This window comes from Ranitomeya imitator, chromosome 1, assembly GCF_032444005.1.
Source record: "Ranitomeya imitator isolate aRanImi1 chromosome 1, aRanImi1.pri, whole genome shotgun sequence".
NCBI lineage: Eukaryota > Metazoa > Chordata > Amphibia > Anura > Dendrobatidae > Ranitomeya > Ranitomeya imitator.
Genome location: NC_091282.1, coordinates 1218592180 through 1218612037, shown reverse-complemented (window position 1 = coordinate 1218612037; position 19858 = coordinate 1218592180). Strand labels below are relative to the sequence as shown.

At 51.1% G+C, this 19858-nt stretch overlaps 1 protein-coding gene across 1 annotated transcript in view; it reads left to right on the top strand.

The window, feature by feature from the left end:
• Positions 1-19858, top strand: part of LOC138657334 (disintegrin and metalloproteinase domain-containing protein 33-like) — a 105672-nt gene that overhangs the window by 32893 nt on the left and 52921 nt on the right. The window lies entirely within an intron of this gene.

Sequence of the window (19858 nt, the reverse complement as noted above, 5' to 3'; positions counted from 1 at the left end):
GGGTGGAGGCTGAGGACACCGGTGTCGCAGGGTGGAGGCTGAGGACACTGGTGTCGCAGGGTGGAGGCTGAGGACACTGGTGTCGCAGGGTGGAGGCTGAGGACACTGGTGTCGCAGGGTGGAGGCTGAGGACACCGGTGTCGCAGGGTGGAGGCTGAGGACACCGGTGTCGCAGGGTGGAGGCTGAGGACACCGGTGTCGCAGGGTGGAGGCTGAGGACACCGGTGTCGCAGGGTGGAGGCTGAGGACACCGGTGTCGCAGGGTGGAGGCTGAGGACACCGGTGTCGCAGGGTGGAGGCTGAGGACACCGGTGTCGCAGGGTGGAGGCTGAGGACACTGGTGTCGCAGGGTGGAGGCTGAGGACACTGGTGTCGCAGGGTGGAGGCTGAGGACGCACGGGGTGTGGGACAGAGGCTGAGGATGCCGAGGGTGTAGGGAGTGGAGGCTGAGGACACTGGTGTCACAGGGTGGAGGCTGAGGACACTGGTGTCGCAGGGTGGAGGCTGAGGACACTGGTTGTCGCAGGGTGGAGGCTGAGGACACTGGTGTCGCAGGGTGGAGGCTGAGGACACTGGTGTCGCAGGGTGGAGGCTGAGGACGCACGGGGTGTGGGACAGAGGCTGAGGATGCCGAGGGTGTAGGGAGTGGAGGACGCTGGGTCTCTACACTGTGGTGCAGGGGGTGAGGACTTTGTTGAAACATTGTGGTTTTCTTCAGAATTGACTTCACCACAAATAGGGAAGAGCGGCCATGTGTGACTTAACCCTTCCTGCTGTGCTGTGAGTGGTCGGGTGGTGCTGACCGCCGCCATGTGTGAACTGGTCCTATTCTGGGTGCGGGATGAAGAGCGGTCCTCCTAGCGGTCCGGTGGGCCTCGTACCAATGCCGTGAGTTGGTCCTCGTGGTGGTCCCGTGGGCCTCATGGCATTGCGGTGGGGTGGTCTCCTGGCAGTCCGGTGGTCTTCCTGGCGGTGGGGTGGTCTCCTAGCGGTGGGGTGGGCTTCATGGCATTGCGGTGGGGTGGTCTTCTGACGGTGGGGTGGTCTCCTAGCGGTGGGCCTCGTGGCATTGCGGTGGGGTGGTCTCCTGGTGGTGGGGTGGGCTTCATGGCATTGCGGTGGGGTGGGCTTCTGGCAGTGGGGTGGTCTCCTAGCGGTGGGCCTCGTGGCATTCCGGTGGGGTGGTCTCCTGGCGGTCCAATGGTCTTGGCGGTGGGATGGTCTCCTAGTGGTGGGGTGGGCTTCATGGCATTGCGGTGGGGTGGTCTCCTGGTGGTCTGATGGTCTTCTTGGCGGTGGGATGGTCTCCTGGCAGTGGGGTGGGCTTTGTGGCATTGCGGTGGGGTGGTTTCCTGGCGGTCCGATGGTCTTCTTGGCGGTGGGGTGGTCTCCTGGCGGTGGGGTGGGCTTTGTGGCATTGCGGTGGTCTCCTGATGGTCCAATGGGCCTCATACCAGTGCGGTGGGTTGGGCCTCGTGGCGGTGGGGGTCTTGTATGGAGTGTTGGCAGGTGGTAGGACCAGTCATGGAGTGGGGTCTGCTCCCACCCGCTGGGTGCAGTCTGCAGATTTTGGCGGCCCCTCTATCTCGGGGCGGTGGTCCCCGTGTGCGGCTGTTTATCTCCGTCCACATTAGACAAATCCTCAGGAATGAGCTGAGATCTTGTGTTCTCGGTCTCCCCGGAGGACGGGCCGGGCGCCCCCAGTGTAAGCCTGAGGGGTCGGGGTGCAGTCGGCAAAGGGTTAACAGCTGTGCTATAAAACCCCTAGTGCTGCCGAGTCCGGGCCAAAACCACAAACAGGAAAACTCTGAGAAGCCGCCCCCCAGGCCCTCAACTCATAGGGGCCCGAAACCACAGATACTGTCATCCAGGTGCGGACAGGGGATGAAATTCAGCCCTGGCATTGGTCATCACACCGGCCCATCACACCGGCCCATCACACCGGCCCATCACACCGGCCCATCACACCGACCCATCACACAGGCCCATCACACAGGCCCATCACACAGGCCCATCACACCGGCCCATCACACAGGCCCATCACACCGGCCCATCACACCGGCCCATCACACCGGCCCATCACACCGACCCATCACACAGGCCCATCACACAGGCCCATCACACAGGCCCATCACACCGGCCCATCACACCGGCCCATCACACCGGCCCATCACACCGGCCCATCACACAGGCCCATCACACTGGCCCATCACACCGGCCCATCACACCGGCCCATCACACCGGCCCATCACACCGGCCCATCACACAGGTCCATCACACCGGCCCATCACACCGGCCCATCACACCGGCCCATCACACCGGCCCATCACACCGGCCCATCACACCGGCCCATCACACCGGCCCATCACACAGGCCCATCACACAGGCCCATCACACAGGTCCATCACACCGGCCCATCACACCGGCCCATCACACCGGCCCATCACACCGACCCATCACACCGGCCCATCACACCGGCCCATCACACAGGCCCATCACACAGGCCCATCACACAGGCCCATCACACCGGCCCATCACACCGGCCCATCACACCGGCCCATCACACCGGCCCATCACACAGGCCCATCACACAGGCCCATCACACCGGCCCATCACACCGGCCCATCACACCGGCCCATCACACAGGCCCATCACACAGGTCCATCACACCGGCCCATCACACCGGCCCATCACACCGGCCCATCACACCGGCCCATCACACCGGCCCATCACACAGGCCCATCACACAGGTCCATCACACCGGCCCATCACACCGGCCCATCACACAGGTCCATCACACCGGCCCATCACACCGGCCCATCACACCGGCCCATCACACCGGCCCATCACACAGGCCCATCACACAGGTCCATCACACCGGCCCATCACACCGGCCCATCACACCGGCCCATCACACCGGCCCATCACACAGGCCCATCACACAGGCCCATCACACCGGCCCATCACACCGGCCCATCACACAGGCCCATCACACAGGTCCATCACACCGGCCCATCACACCGGCCCATCACACCGGCCCATCACACCGGCCCATCACACCGGCCCATCACACCGGCCCATCACACAGGTCCATCACACAGGTCCATCACACCGGCCCATCACACCGGCCCATCACACAGGCCCATCACACCGGCCCATGGTATCCACAGGAATCAGATGGGATCTTTCACTAATATTACCCTGGATGGAGGAAAGGGAGATTTACTACAAGACCAATATTTCTAATGATCCCCGCGGCCGCTGAGGTCAGTGTCGGAGTCAGCGACTCTGTGCTCCATCACAACTGTTATCACTATGGGGGTCTGGAAAACACAGATTCTTCTAATAATGTAGCAGACAAGGCGGCCGACGACCAGACCGGCCCTGCTGTCCAGAGAAGAGCGTAGTGCCCTGGTATTGACTGTTCTACAGAACACTGCCTCTCTGTGCACCACAGGCTTGTAGTATCTGCTGTACAGGACACTGCCTCGCTGTGCTGCAAAAATCTGTAGTATCTGCTGTACAGTAGACTTCCTCTCTGGCCTGCACAGTCTTATTTTACATTCTGTATAGTAGACTGCTTCTCTGGCCTACACAGACATGTATTATAAGCTATATAGCAGATTGCTTCTACCACCAGACTTGTTTCACATCCTTTGGAGTTTAGTCTGGGGGATGGGTGAGTGCGTCGACACTGGGGGACGGGTGACTGCACCAACATTGGAGGACAGGTGATGGTGAGGGCGCCGACACTGAGGGATGGATGATGGCGCTGACACTGGGGGACGGGTGATGGCGCTGACACTGGGGGGACGGGTGATGGTGAGGGCGCCGACATAGGAGGACAGGTGATGGTGAGGGCGCCGACACTGGAGAACAGGTGATGGTGAGGGCGCCGACATAGGAGGACAGGTGATGGTGAGGGCGCCGACACTGGAAGACAGGTGATGGTGAGGGCGCCGACACTGGAGGACAGGTGATGGTGAGGGCGCCGACATAGGAGGACAGGTGATGGTGAGGGCGCAGACACTGGAGGACAGGTGATGGTGAGGGCGCCGACATAGGAGGACAGGTGATGGTGAGGGCGCCGACATAGGAGGACAGGTGATGGTGAGGGCGCCGACATAGGAGGACAGGTGATGGTGAGGGCGCCGACACTGGAAGACAGGTGATGGTGAGGGCGCCGACACTGGAGGACAGGTGATGGTGAGGGCGCCGACATAGGAGGACAGGTGATGGTGAGGGCGCCGACATAGGAGGACAGGTGATGGTGAGGGCGCCGACACTGGAAGACAGGTGATGGTGAGGGCGCCGACACTGGAAGACAGGTGATGGTGAGGGCGCCGACACTGGAGGACAGGTGATGGTGAGGGCGCCGACATAGGAGGACAGGTGATGGTGAGGGCGCAGACACTGGAGGACAGGTGATGGTGAGGGCGCCGACACTGGAGGACAGGTGATGGTGAGGGCACCGACATAGGAGGACAGGTGATGGTGTGGGCGCCGACACTGGAGGACAGGTGATGGTGAGGGCGCCGACACTGGAGTACAGGTGATGGTGAGGGCGCCGACATAGGAGGACAGGTGATGGTGAGGGCGCCGACACTGGAGCACAGGTGATGGTGAGGGCGCCGACACTGGAGCACAGGTGATGGTGAGGGCGCCGACATTGGAGCACAGGTGATGGTGAGGGCGCCGACACTGGAGCACAGGTGATGGTGAGGGCGCCGACACTGGAGGACAGGTGATGGTGAGGGCGTCGACACTGGGGGACAGGTGATGGTGAGGGCGTCGACACTGGGGGACGGGTGATGGTGAGGGCGCCAACACTGGGGGACAGGTGATGGTGAGGGCGTCGACACTGGGGGACGGGTGATGGCGCCGACATTGGAGGACAAGTGATGGTGATGGCGCCGACATTGGAGGACAGGTGATGGTGATGGCGCCGACATTGGAGGACAGGTGATGGTGATGGCGCCGACACTGGGGGACAGGTGATGGCGCCGACATTGGAGGACAAGTGATGGCACTGGGGAAACAGGATGCAGCCTCTCATATCTTCGGTTCCTTGATGACAGACATTAACCCGGGCCAGGGGGCAGTGACTGCCCCAATATGTCGCCTTTCTTTGCCGCCATTGTCCTGCAGACCAGACAATACTCACAGCTGAGGGTTTGTTACACTTGCCTCCTGTCTGGACTCTGCTCTGTGAGCGGAACAGACCGCTGAGGCTTTGTTACAATGTGTCAGTCTCTATAATTCTATATTAGAAACAATTGTATCGACTCCTCAGCTGAGAGCGGGACCGGCACTGCACGGGTTAATGATATTTACTGACTGCAAGCAAATCCAGAAGTGATCGGAACATAAAAGATTATAAGAAATCCGGAGGATTCCTCATGGGGAGAGAAAGTCTGTGAGGATCTACCAATGGGGGAGGGGCGGGGGCCCCAGGGGCCACATCCACAGAGCTCCCAGCAGGGGTCCTGACTAATCCTGTTACCATCCACACCTTGGGGGGATTCAAGCCACTCACCCTCCTCATTCACATTCCCATGTAAAACGTGCTGCTCCCCCAATGTCCTCAAGCAGCAGGAGGGAAAGTATGTGCCCCCCGGACTCCATAGTACAAGGGAAACACAACCTGATGTACGGAGAAAAGCGAGAAACCAAACCAGGAAATTCACAGAATATTATTTCCTGTAATAATTTCTTTTCTTCTCTACATCTTCTGCCAAATCACATAAATACAACCGTAACCCCACCCAATATCCACCGCTCACACCCATCCGGCCCACAAGTGATTTCTGCTCTGATTACCCGAAATTAAACCCTGCACCTGCAAATGAATACAGGATTTATACTACTGCCCCTATGTACAAGAATATAACTACTATAATACTGCCCCTATGTACAAGAATATAACTACTATAATACTGCCCCTATGTACAAGAATATAACTACTATAATACTGCCCCTATGTACAAGAATATAACTACTATAATACTGCCCCTATGTACAAGAATATAACTGCTATAATACTGCTCCTATATACAAGAATATAACTACTATAATACTGCCCCTATGTACAAGAATATAACTACTATAATACTGCCCCTATGTACAAGAATATAACTGCTATAATACTGCCCCTATGTACAAGAATATAACTGCTATAATACTGCCCCTATGTACAAGAATATAACTACAATAATACTGCCCCTATGTACAAGAATATAACTGCTATAATACTGCCCCTATGTACAAGAATATAACTACTATAATACTGCCCCTATGTACAAGAATATAACTACTATAATACTGCCCCTATGTACAAGAATATAACTGCTATAATACTGCCCCTATGTACAAGAATATAACTGCTATAATACTGCCCCTATGTACAAGAATATAACTACTATAATACTGCCCCCTATGTACAAGAATGTAACTACTATAATACTGCCCCTATGTACAAGAATATAACTACTATAATACTGCTCCTATGTACAAGAATATAACTACTATAATACTGCTCCTATATACAAGAATATAACTACTATAATACTGCCCCTATGTACAAGAATATAACTGCTATAATACTGCCCCTATGTACAAGAATATAACTACTATAATACTGCCCCTATGTACAAGAATATAACTACTATAATACTGCCCCTATGTACAAGAATATAACTGCTATAATACTGCCCCTATGTACAAGAATATAACTGCTATAATACTGCTCCTATGTACAAGAATATAACTACTATAATACTGCCCCTATGTACAAGAATATAACTACTATAATACTGCTCCTATATACAAGAATATAACTACTATAATACTGCCCCTATGTACAAGAATATAACTGCTATAATACTGCCCCTATGTACAAGAATATAACTACTATAATACTGCCCCTATGTACAAGAATATAACTGCTATAATACTGCCCCCTATGTACAAGAATATAACTACTATAATACTGCTCCTATGTACAAGAATATAACTACTATAATACTGCCCCTATGTACAAGAATATAACTACTATAATACTGCCCCTATGTACAAGAATATAACTACTATAATACTGCCCCTATGTACAAGAATATAACTACTATAATACTGCCCCTATATACAAGAATATAACTACTATAATACTGCTCCTATATACAAGAATATAACTACTATAATACTGCCCCTATGTACAAGAATATAACTACTATAATACTGCTCCTATGTACAAGAATATAACTACTATAATACTGCCCCTATGTACAAGAATATAACTACTATAATACTGCCCCTATGTACAAGAATATAACTACTATAATACTGCCCCTATGTACAAGAATATAACTACTATAATACAGCTCCTATGTACAAGAATATAACTACTATAATACTGCTCGTATGTACAAGAATATAACTACTATAATACTGCCCCTATGTACAAGAATATAACTACTATAATACTGCTCCTATATACAAGAATATAACTACTATAATACTGCTCCCTATGTACAAGAATATAACTACTATAATACTGCCCCCTATGTACAAGAATATAACTACTATAATACTGCCCCTATGTACAAGAATATAACTACTATAATACTGCTCCTATGTACAAGAATATAACTACTATAATACTGCCTTCTATGTACAAGAATATAACTACTATAATACTGCTCCTATGTACAGAATATAACTACTATAATACTGCTCCTATGTACAAGAATATAACTACTATAATACTGCCTGCTATGTCCCAGAATATAACTACTATAATACTGCCCCTATGTACAAGAATATAACTACTATAATACTGCCTTCTATGTACAAGAATATAACTACTATAATACTGCTCCTATATACAAGAATATAACTACTATAATACTGCTCCTATGTACAAGAATATAACTACTATAATACTGCTCCTATGTACAAGAATATAACTACTATAATACTGCCTTTTATATACAAGAATATAACTACTATAATACTGCTCCTATGTACAGAATATAACTACTATAATACTGCCCCCTATATACAAGAATATAACTACTATAATACTGCTCCTATGTACAAGAATATAACTACTATAATACTGCCCCTATGTACAGGAATATAACTACTATAATACTGCCCCTATGTACAGGAATATAATTACTATAATACTGCTCCTATGTACAAGAATATAACTACTATAATACTGCCCCTATGTACAAGAATATAACTACTATAATACTGCTCCTATGTACAAGAATATAACTACTATAATACTGCTCCTATGTACAAGAATATAACTACTATAATACTGCTCCTATGTACAAGAATATAACTACTATAATACTGCTCCTATGTACAAGAATATAACTGCTATAATACTGCCTCTATGTACAAGAATATAACTACTATAATACTGCCCTCTATGTACAAGAATATAACTACTATAATACTGCCCCTATGTACAAGAATATAACTACTATAATACTGCTCCTATGTACAAGAATATAACTACTATAATACTGCTCCTATGTACAAGAATATAACTACTATAATACTGCTCCTATGTACAAGAATATAACTGCTATAATACTGCCTCTATGTACAAGAATATAACTACTATAATACTGCCCCTATGTACAGGAATATAACTACTATAATACTGCCCCTATGTACAGGAATATAACTACTATAATACTGCCCCTATGTACAAGAATATAACTACTATAATGCTGCCCCCTATGCAGAATAGTAGCGCTGATATAATACAGCCCCTCTATAGGAGGCTTAGTATGTGTCCATCCTGCACTTCGCGGGGTCTTTGGTGGGCTTCAGCCTCTCGGACACATGTTTCTGTGCGGGAGGCTTCGGGGTGATGTCACTTTCCTGGTATCTTCCCAGCAGGGCGCTCGGCTCTGGGAACATGGGGTGTGACGGTCGTTATCTGCGAGGTCTGCGCTCCTTATTTGGAGAGCTGCGGTGACTGTTCTACGCCGTTCGCCTCCACTAATCGCTTACAAATGTCATAAAAATTACAGCAATATGAGGAAAACCACTGGGAAGAGCCGACATTGTAACCGGACGAGTCAGAACACGGCTCCGCGGCTTCGCGCCTGCTGGCAGCACAGAGGTCACGTCTGAGTTCACACTGCGCAGTTCTTCGAGAATATCAGTGAAATTAAAATTATCTTGAAATGATGGAAGTTGCAGACGATCAGGTGTGTGGAGGCTTCCAGAGGTGGTCGGTGGCCTCCACGTAGTGCAGACACGATCATCCTATAGCTGGGGCTTCTGCAGTACGGACCCCTCAGGGGTGCAGAGGAATCTGGGGCACCCACAGTGATGCTCCGGCTGAGGACTTCCCCCATGGACCCGCAGATGCCATTGAATTTCATTGCCCCTGTCCTGGGCAGACAATAGAGGTTGTAGAGGGCCTGCGTCTGTGTGACCACTGATATGGTGCTGCTCACTGCAGCATCTAAGGGGTTAAGCTGTGCAATCTGAACAAGCTCCAATCACAGCAGTACCAGTGAGTGTCTGATGTATGAGACCGCCGGCACCCAGAGGGTGTGGAGCAGGATCTGTGGGTGAGCGCCGTACAAAATCTCCCAACATTATTATTATTATTATTATTTATTGTTATAGCGCCATTTATTATATGGCGCTTTACATATGAGGAGGGGTATACATAATAAAAACAAGTTCAGTACAATAATCTTAAACAATACAAGTCACAACTGGTACAGGAGGAGAGAGGACCCTGCCCGCGAGGGCTCACAATCTACAAGGGATGGGTGAGAATACAGGAGGAGAGAGGACCCTGCCCGCGAGGGCTCACAATCTACAAGGGATGGGTGAGGATACAGGAGGAGAGAGGACCCTGCCTGCGAGGGCTCACAATCTACAAGGGATGGGTGAGGATACAGGAGGAGAGAGGACCCTGCCCGCGAGGACTCACAATCTACAAGGGATGGGTGAGGATACAGGAGGAGAGAGGACCCTGCCCGCGAGGGCTCACAATCTACAAGGGATGGGTGAGGATACAGGAGGAGAGAGGACCCTGCCCGCGAGGGCTCACAATCTACAAGAGATGGGTGAGGATACAGGAGCAGAGAGGACCCTGCCCGCGAGGGCTCACAATCTACAAGGGATGGGTGAGGATACAGGAGGAGGGAGGACCCTGCCCGCGAGGGCTCACAATCTACAAGGGATGGGTGAGGATACAGGAGGAGAGGGGACCCTGCCTGCGAGGGCTCACAATCTACAAGGGATGGGTGAGGATACAGGAGGAGAGAGGACCCTGCCCGCGAGGGCTCACAATCTACAAGGGATGGGTGAGGATACAGGAGGAGAGAGGACCCTGCCCGCGAGGGCTCACAATCTACAAGGGATGGGTGAGGATACAGGAGGAGAGAGGACCCTGCCTGCGAGGGCTCACAATCTACAAGGGATGGGTGAGGATACAGGAGGAGAGAGGACCCTGCCCGCGAGGACTCACAATCTACAAGGGATGGGTGAGGATACAGGAGGAGAGAGGACCCTGCCCGCGAGGGCTCACAATCTACAAGGGATGGGTGAGGATACAGGAGGAGAGAGGACCCTGCCCGCGAGGGCTCACAATCTACAAGAGATGGGTGAGGATACAGGAGCAGAGAGGACCCTGCCCGCGAGGGCTCACAATCTACAAGGGATGGGTGAGGATACAGGAGGAGGGAGGACCCTGCCCGCGAGGGCTCACAATCTACAAGGGATGGGTGAGGATACAGGAGGAGAGGGGACCCTGCCTGCGAGGGCTCACAATCTACAAGGGATGGGTGAGGATACAGGAGGAGAGAGGACCCTGCCCGCGAGGGCTCACAATCTACAAGGGATGGGTGAGAATACAGGAGGAGAGGGGACCCTGCCTGCGAGGGCTCACAATCTACAAAATCTTGAAAACCAGGGATTCAAGCTTCAGGAGGCTAATTTGCATATTCCAGGTGCCTTCTGGGAGAAGCGAAGTCTCCCTAAGCTAGAAGATCGTTGGGTACAGCCGGGACCAGCTGCTTCGAAAGCATCACCAAACCGCGCGCCTTACGGCGCGCAAATTTTTGCCTGTAGGACATTATTGCAAGAGAGCTTGGCTGAGTAGATTACACAAGAAGGAAAACACACAGCAAGTCAGCAGGATCTAGGAGCAACATGGCAGATGTGACAACCTACATGGTGAGCTGCAGCATGTGCTACATGTTCACAGATCGACCAGAAGAAGAATCCAATTTCACCTGTCAGAAGTGTAGACTAGTGGCCCTTTTAGAAGAAAAGGTGCGGGGTCTGGAAGAAAGAATAGCAACTTTGAAACTCATCAAAGAGAATGAAGACTTTCTAGACAGAACAGAAGCATCTCTACTGGTCACAGAAGGTGAAAAAAGTGTCAGAGAACATTCAAAAGCAGATGAGTGGAAGCATGTGACCAAAAGAAGCAAGAAGACCATGGAGAAATCACCAACCACACAACTGAAGAACCGATATCAAATCTTTGTAGAGGATGAAGATGGCACACCTAAGAATGAAGCAATACCAGCAAGCAAAAAAGAAAAGGGCACACAGCAACAAGTGACAGCAAAAAGTACAGCCAAGAAGCAACGAAGAGTGGTGGTGGTGGGAGACTCACTACTGAGAGGCACCGAAGCAGCCATCTGCAGACCGGACATAACTGCAAGAGAAGTATGCTGCCTTCCAGGTGCGATGATCAAGGATGTGACCGATAGGATACCAAAGCTCTTCAGCTCCAAGGACGTCCACCCATTTCTTCTGATACATGTTGGCACCAATGACACGGCAAGGAAGGACCTACCGACAATCTGCAAGGACTTTGAAGAGTTGGGGAAGAAAGTAAAGGAACTGGATGCACAGGTAGTTTTTTCTTCTATCCTTCCAGTAGACGGGCATGGCACCAGGAGATGGAACAGGATCCTTGATGCAAACAACTGGCTAAGACGATGGTGCAGACAACAAGGATTTGGATTCCTGGACCACGGTGTGAATTACTGGTATGATGGACACCTCGCCAGAGACGGACTACACCTCAACAAACCTGGGAAACACACATTCGCCAGAAGACTCGCTACACTCATCAGGAGGGCGTTAAACTAGAAGAAGAGGGGACGGGAAGAAAAACATTAGACTCGAACAAAGACGACCCAGGAAAACATACTCAGAAGGGAGGTAAGAACATTTCTAAAACAATCCACAGTGAGGAGATTGGAACAAAACAAAATCCTCTAAACTGCATGCTCGCAAACGCCAGAAGCCTGACAAACAAGATGGAAGAACTAGAAGCAGAAATATCTACAGGTAACTTTGACATAGTGGGAATAACCGAGACATGGTTAGATGAAAGCTATGACTGGGCAGTTAACTTACAGGGTTACAGTCTGTTTAGAAAGGATCGTAAAAATCGGAGAGGAGGAGGGGTTTGTCTCTATGTAAAGTCTTGTCTAAAGTCCACTTTAAGGGAGGATATTAGCGAAGGGAATGAGGATGTCGAGTCCATATGGGTTGAAATTCATGGAGGGAAAAATGGTAACAAAATTCTCATTGGGGTCTGTTACAAACCCCCAAATATAACAGAAAGCATGGAAAGTCTACTTCTAAAGCAGATAGATGAAGCTGCAACCCATAATGAGGTCCTGGTTATGGGGGACTTTAACTACCCGGATATTAACTGGGAAACAGAAACCTGTGAAACCCATAAAGGCAACAGGTTTCTGCTAATAACCAAGAAAAATTATCTTTCACAATTGGTGCAGAATCCAACCAGAGGAGCAGCACTTTTAGACCTAATACTATCTAATAGACCTGACAGAATAACAAATCTGCAGGTGGTTGGGCATTTAGGAAATAGCGACCACAATATTGTGCAGTTTCACCTGTCTTTCACTAGGGGGACTTGTCAGGGAGTCACAAAAACATTGAACTTTAGGAAGGCAAAGTTTGAACAGCTTAGAGATGCCCTTAATCTGGTAGACTGGGACAATATCCTCAGAAATGAGAATACAGATAATAAATGGGAAATGTTTAAGAACATCCTAAATAGGCAGTGTAAGCGGTTTATACCTTGTGGGAATAAAAGGACTAGAAATAGGAAAAACCCAATGTGGCTAAACAAAGAAGTAAGACAGGCAATTAACAGTAAAAAGAAAGCATTTGCACTACTAAAGCAGGATGGCACCATTGAAGCTCTAAAAAACTATAGGGAGAAAAATACTTTATCTAAAAAACTAATTAAAGCTGCCAAAAAGGAAACAGAGAAGCACATTGCTAAGGAGAGTAAAACTAATCCCAAACTGTTCTTCAACTATATCAATAGTAAAAGAATAAAAACTGAAAATGTAGGCCCCTTAAAAAATAGTGAGGAAAGAATGGTTGTAGATGACGAGGAAAAAGCTAACATATTAAACACCTTCTTCTCCACGGTATTCACGGTGGAAAATGAAATGCTAGGTGAAATCCCAAGAAACAATGAAAACCCTATATTAAGGGTCACCAATCTAACCCAAGAAGAGGTGCGAAACCGGCTAAATAAGATTAAAATAGATAAATCTCCGGGTCCGGATGGCATACACCCACGAGTACTAAGGGAACTAAGTAATGTAATAGATAAACCATTATTTCTTATTTTTAGGGACTCTATAGCGACAGGGTCTGTTCCGCAGGACTGGCGCATAGCAAATGTGGTGCCAATATTCAAAAAGGGCTCTAAAAGTGAACCTGGAAATTATAGGCCAGTAAGTCTAACCTCTATTGTTGGTAAAATATTTGAAGGGTTTCTGAGGGATGTTATTCTGGATTATCTCAATGAGAATAACTGTTTAACTCCATATCAGCATGGGTTTATGAGAAATCGCTCCTGTCAAACCAATCTAATCAGTTTTTATGAAGAGGTAAGCTATAGGCTGGACCACGGTGAGTCATTGGACGTGGTATATCTCGATTTTTCCAAAGCGTTTGATACCGTGCCGCACAAGAGGTTGGTACACAAAATGAGAATGCTTGGTCTGGGGGAAAATGTGTGTAAATGGGTCAGTAACTGGCTTAGTGATAGAAAGCAGAGGGTGGTTATAAATGGTATAGTCTCTAACTGGGTCGCTGTGACCAGTGGGGTACCGCAGGGGTCAGTATTGGGACCTGTTCTCTTCAACATATTCATTAATGATCTGGTAGAAGGTTTACACAGTAAAATATCGATATTTGCAGATGATACAAAACTATGTAAAGCAGTTAATACAAGAGAAGATAGTATTCTGCTACAGATGGATCTGGATAAGTTGGAAACTTGGGCTGAAAGGTGGCAGATGAGGTTTAACAATGATAAATGTAAGGTTATACACATGGGAAGAGGGAATCAATATCACCATTACACACTGAACGGGAAACCACTGGGTAAATCTGACAGGGAGAAGGACTTGGGGATCCTAGTTAATGATAAACTTACCTGGAGCAGCCAGTGCCAGGCAGCAGCTGCCAAGGCAAACAGGATCATGGGGTGCATTAAAAGAGGTCTGGATACACATGATGAGAGCATTATACTGCCTCTGTACAAATCCCTAGTTAGACCGCACATGGAGTACTGTGTCCAGTTTTGGGCACCGGTGCTCAGGAAGGATATAATGGAACTAGAGAAAGTACAAAGGAGGGCAACAAAATTAATAAAGGGGATGGGAGAACTACAATACCCAGATAGATTAGCGAAATTAGGATTATTTAGTCTAGAAAAAAGACGACTGAGGGGCGATCTAATAACCATGTATAAGTATATAAGGGGACAATACAAATATCTCGCTGAGGATCTGTTTATACCAAGGAAGGTGACGGGCACAAGGGGGCATTCTTTGCGTCTGGAGGAGAGAAGGTTTTTCCACCAACATAGAAGAGGATTCTTTACTGTTAGGGCAGTGAGAATCTGGAATTGCTTGCCTGAGGAGGTGGTGATGGCGAACTCAGTCGAGGGGTTCAAGAGAGGCCTGGATGTCTTCCTGGAGCAGAACAATATTGTATCATACAATTATTAGGTTCTGTAGAAGGACGTAGATCTGGGTATTTATTATGATGGAATATAGGCTGAACTGGATGGACAAATGTCTTTTTTCGGCCTTACTAACTATGTTACTATGTTACTATGTTACAAGAGATGGGTGAGGATACAGGAGGAGAGAGGACCCTGCCCGCGAGGGCTCACAATCTACAAGGGATGGGTGAGAATACAGGAGGAGAGAGGACCCTGCCCGCGAGGGCTCACAATCTACAAGGGATGGGTGAGAATACAGGAGGAGAGGGGACCCTGCCCGCGAGGGCTCACAATCTACAAGAGATGGGTGAGGATACAGGAGGAGAGAGGACCCTGCCCGCGAGGGCTCACAATCTACAAGGGATGGGTGAGGATACAGGAGGAGAGAGGACCCTGCCCGCGAGGGCTCACAATCTACAAGGGATGGGTGAGGATACAGGAGGAGAGAGGACCCTGCCCGCGAGGGCTCACAATCTACAAGGGATGGGTGAGGATACAGGAGGAGAGAGGACCCTGCCCGCGAGGGCTCACAATCTACAAGGGATGGGTGAGGATACAGGAGAGAGGACCCTGCCCGCGAGGGCTCACAATCTACAAGGGATGGGTGAGGATACAGGAGGAGAGAGGACCCTGCCCGCGAGGGCTCACAATCTTCAAGGGATGGGTGAGGATACAGGAGGAGAGAGGACCCTGCCCGCGAGGACTCACAATCTACAAGGGATGGGTGAGGATACAGGAGGAGAGAGGACCCTGCCCGCGAGGGCTCACAATCTACAAGGGATGGGTGAGGATACAGGAGAGAGGACCCTGCCCGCGAGGGCTCACAATCTACAAGGGATGGGTGAGGATACAGGAGGAGAGAGGACCCTGCCCGCGAGGGCTCACAATCTACAAGGGATGGGTGAGGATACAGGAGAGAGGACCCTGCCCGCGAGGGCTCACAATCTACAAGGGATGGGTGAGGATACAGGAGGAGAGAGGACCCTGCCCGCGAGGGCTCACAATCTACAAGGGATGGGTGAGGATACAGGAGAGAGGACCCTGCCCGCGAGGGCTCACAATCTACAAGGGATGGGTGAGGATACAGGAGGAGAGAGGACCCTGCCCGCGAGGGCTCACAATCTTCAAGGGATGGGTGAGGATACAGGAGGAGAGAGGACCCTGCCCGCGAGGACTCACAATCTACAAGGGATGGGTGAGGATACAGGAGGATTGAGGACCCTGCCCGCAAGGGCTCACAATCTACAAGGGATGGGTGAGGATACAGGAGGAGAGAGGACCCTGCCCGCGAGGGCTCACAATCTACAAGGGATGGGTGAGGATACAGGAGGAGAGAGGACCCTGCCCGCGAGGGCTCACAATCTACAAGGGATGGGTGAGGATACAGGAGGAGAGAGGACCCTGCCCGCGAGGGTTCACAATCTACAAGGGATGGGTGAGGATACAGGAGGAGAGAGGACCCTGCCCGCGAGGGCTCACAATCTACAAGGGATGGGTGAGGATACAGGAGGAGAGAGGACCCTGCCCGCGAGGGCTCACAATCTACAAGGGATGGGTGAGGATACAGGAGGAGAGAGGACCCTGCCCGCGAGGGTTCACAATCTACAAGGGATGGGTGAGGATACAGGAGGAGAGAGGACCCTGCCCGCGAGGGCTCACAATCTACAAGGGATGGGTGAGAATACAGTAGGAGAGAGGACCCTGCCCGCGAGGGCTCACAGTCTACAAGGGATGGGTGAGGATACAGGAGGAGAGAGGACCCTGCCCGCGAGGGCTCACAATCTACAAGGGATGGGTGAGGATACAGGAGGAGAGAGGACCCTGCCCGCGAGGGCTCACAATCTACAAGGGATGGGTGAGGATACAGGAGGAGAGAGGACCCTGCCCGCGAGGGTTCACAATCTACAAGGGATGGGTGAGGATACAGGAGGAGAGAGGACCCTGCCCGCGAGGGCTCACAATCTACAAGGGATGGGTGAGGATACAGGAGGAGAGAGGACCCTGCCCGCGAGGGCTCACAATCTACAAGGGATGGGTGAGGATACAGGAGAGAGGACCCTGCCCGCGAGGGCTCACAATCTACAAGGGATGGGTGAGGATACAGGAGGAGAGAGGACCCTGCACGCGAGGGCTCACAATCTACAAGGGATGGGTGAGGATACAGGAGAGAGGACCCTGCCCGCGAGGGCTCACAATCTACAAGGGATGGGTGAGGATACAGGAGGAGAGAGGACCCTGCCCGCGAGGGCTCACAATCTTCAAGGGATGGGTGAGGATACAGGAGGAGAGAGGACCCTGCCCGCGAGGACTCACAATCTACAAGGGATGGGTGAGGATACAGGAGGATTGAGGACCCTGCCCGCAAGGGCTCACAATCTACAAGGGATGGGTGAGGATACAGGAGGAGAGAGGACCCTGCCCGCGAGGGCTCACAATCTACAAGGGATGGGTGAGGATACAGGAGGAGAGAGGACCCTGCCCGCGAGGGCTCACAATCTACAAGGGATGGGTGAGGATACAGGAGGAGAGAGGACCCTGCCCGCGAGGGTTCACAATCTACAAGGGATGGGTGAGGATACAGGAGGAGAGAGGACCCTGCCCGCGAGGGCTTACAATCTACAAGGGATGGGTGAGGATACAGGAGGAGAGAGGACCCTGCCCGCGAGGGCTCACAATCTACAAGGGATGGGTGAGGATACAGGAGGAGAGAGGACCCTGCCCGCGAGGGTTCACAATCTACAAGGGATGGGTGAGGATACAGGAGGAGAGAGGACCCTGCCCGCGAGGGCTCACAATCTACAAGGGATGGGTGAGAATACAGTAGGAGAGAGGACCCTGCCCGCGAGGGCTCACAGTCTACAAGGGATGGGTGAGGATACAGGAGGAGAGAGGACCCTGCCCGCGAGGGCTCACAATCTACAAGGGATGGGTGAGGATACAGGAGGAGAGAGGACCCTGCCCGCGAGGGCTCACAATCTACAAGGGATGGGTGAGGATACAGGAGGAGAGAGGACCCTGCCCGCGAGGGTTCACAATCTACAAGGGATGGGTGAGGATACAGGAGGAGAGAGGACCCTGCCCGCGAGGGCTCACAATCTACAAGGGATGGGTGAGAATACAGTAGGAGAGAGGACCCTGCCCGCGAGGGCTCACAGTCTACAAGGGATGGGTGAGAATACAGTAGGTGAGGATAGGGCTGGTCATGCAGCGGTTTGGTCGATCGGTGGTTACTGCAGGTTGTAGGCTTGTCAGAAGATGTGGGTCTTCAGGTTCTTTTTGAAGGTTTCGATGGTAGGCGAGAGTCTGATATGTTGTGGTAGAGGGTTCCAGAGTAGGGGTGATACGTGAGAGAAATCTTGTATACGATTGTGGGAAGAGGAGATAAGAGGGGAGTAGAGAAGGAGATCTTGTGAGGATCGGAGGTTGCGTGCAGGTAAGTACCGGGAGACGAGGTCACAGATGTATGGAGGAGACAGGTTGTGGATGGCTTTGTACGTCATGGTTAGGGTTTTGTAGTGGAGTCTCTGGGCAATGGGGAGCCAGTGAAGGGATTGACAGAGGGGAGAGGCCGGGGAATAGCGGGGGGACAGGTGGATTAGTCGGGCAGCAGAGTTTAGAATAGATTGGAGGGGTGTGAGAGTGTTAGAGGGGAGGCCACAGAGCAGGAGGTTACAGTAGTCAAGGCGGGAGATGATGAGGGCATGGACTAGGGTTTTTGCAGATTCATGGTTGAGGAATGAACGGATTCGTGAAATATTTTTGAGTTGAAGTCGGCAGGAAGTGGAAAGGGCTTGGATATGTGGTTTGAAGGACACCGTACGTATACGAAGGACACCAGGCAAAGAGAAGGGGGCGAGGGAACTGGACCCTCCAGCCTGGGGGCTCCACAGCAGTAACGGGCGGGTGGACTGCCAGCACCCAGAGGGCATGGAGCTAGAATTGTGGGTGAGCGCCGTACAAATGCTCCCGATCTGTCATACATATACAGAGGACACCAAGAGAAGAGAACCAGAAAGAGAACCGGACCCTCCTGCCTGGGGACTCCACAGCAGTAACGGGCGGGTGTCTGCTGTATGAGACTGCCGGCACCCAGGTGGTATGGAGCTAGAATTGTGGGTGAGCGCCGTACAAAACCTCCCAACATCTACCGTACGTATACGAAGGACACCAGGCAAAGAGAAGGGGGCGAGGGAACTGGACCCTCCTGCCTGGGGGCTCCACAGCACTAACGGGCGGGTGTCTGCTGTATGAGACTGCCGGCACCCAGGTGGTATGGAGCTAGAACTGTGGGTGAGCGCCGTACAAAACCTCCCAACATCTACCGTACGTATACGAAGGACACCAGGCAAAGAGAAGGGGGCGAGGGAACTGGACCCTCCTGCCTGGGGGCTCCACAGCAGTAACGGGCGGGTGTCTGCTGTATGAGACTGCCGGCACCCAGGTGGTATGGAGCTAGAATTGTGGGTGAGCGCCATACAAAACCTCCCAACATCTACCGTACGTATACGAAGGACACCAGGCAAAGAGAAGGGGGCGAGGGAACTGGACCCTCCTGCCTGGGGGCTCCACAGCAGTAACGGGCGGGTGTCTGCTGTATGAGACTGCCGGCACCCAGGTGGTATGAAGCTAGAATTGTGGGTGAGCGCCATACAAAACCTCCCAACATCTACCGTACGTATACGAAGGACACCAGGCAAAGAGAAGGGGGCGAGGGAACTGGACCCTCCTGCCTGGGGGCTCCACAGCAGTAACGGGCGGATGTCTGCTGTATGAGACTGCCGGCACCCAGGTGGTATG